Here is a 356-nt window from a genome sequence, read left to right as displayed (position 1 = left end):
CTCTATTTCTCCTTTCTTTTCTTCTAGGCCTCCATCTCTGTTCCATAAAAGCGTTCTGATGTAATCATTGTACCATTTCCGTTGTGATGTAATCATTGTACCAGTTCCGTTGTGATGTAATCATTGTACCATTCCCGTTGTGATGTAGTCATTGTACCATTTCCGTTGTGATGTAATCATTGTACCATTTCCATTGTGATGTAATCATTGTACCATTTCTGTTGTGATTTAATCATTGTATCATTTCCGTTGTGATGTAATCATTGTACCAATTCCAGTTGCGATGTAATCATTGTACCATTTCCGCTGTGATGTAATCACTGTACCGTTTATGTTGGTTTTGCGCAAAACTGCTA

The sequence above is a fragment of the Macrobrachium rosenbergii genome, chromosome 22 (genome assembly GCF_040412425.1).
Source record: "Macrobrachium rosenbergii isolate ZJJX-2024 chromosome 22, ASM4041242v1, whole genome shotgun sequence".
NCBI lineage: Eukaryota > Metazoa > Arthropoda > Malacostraca > Decapoda > Palaemonidae > Macrobrachium > Macrobrachium rosenbergii.
Note: the sequence above shows the minus strand (reverse complement) of the source record.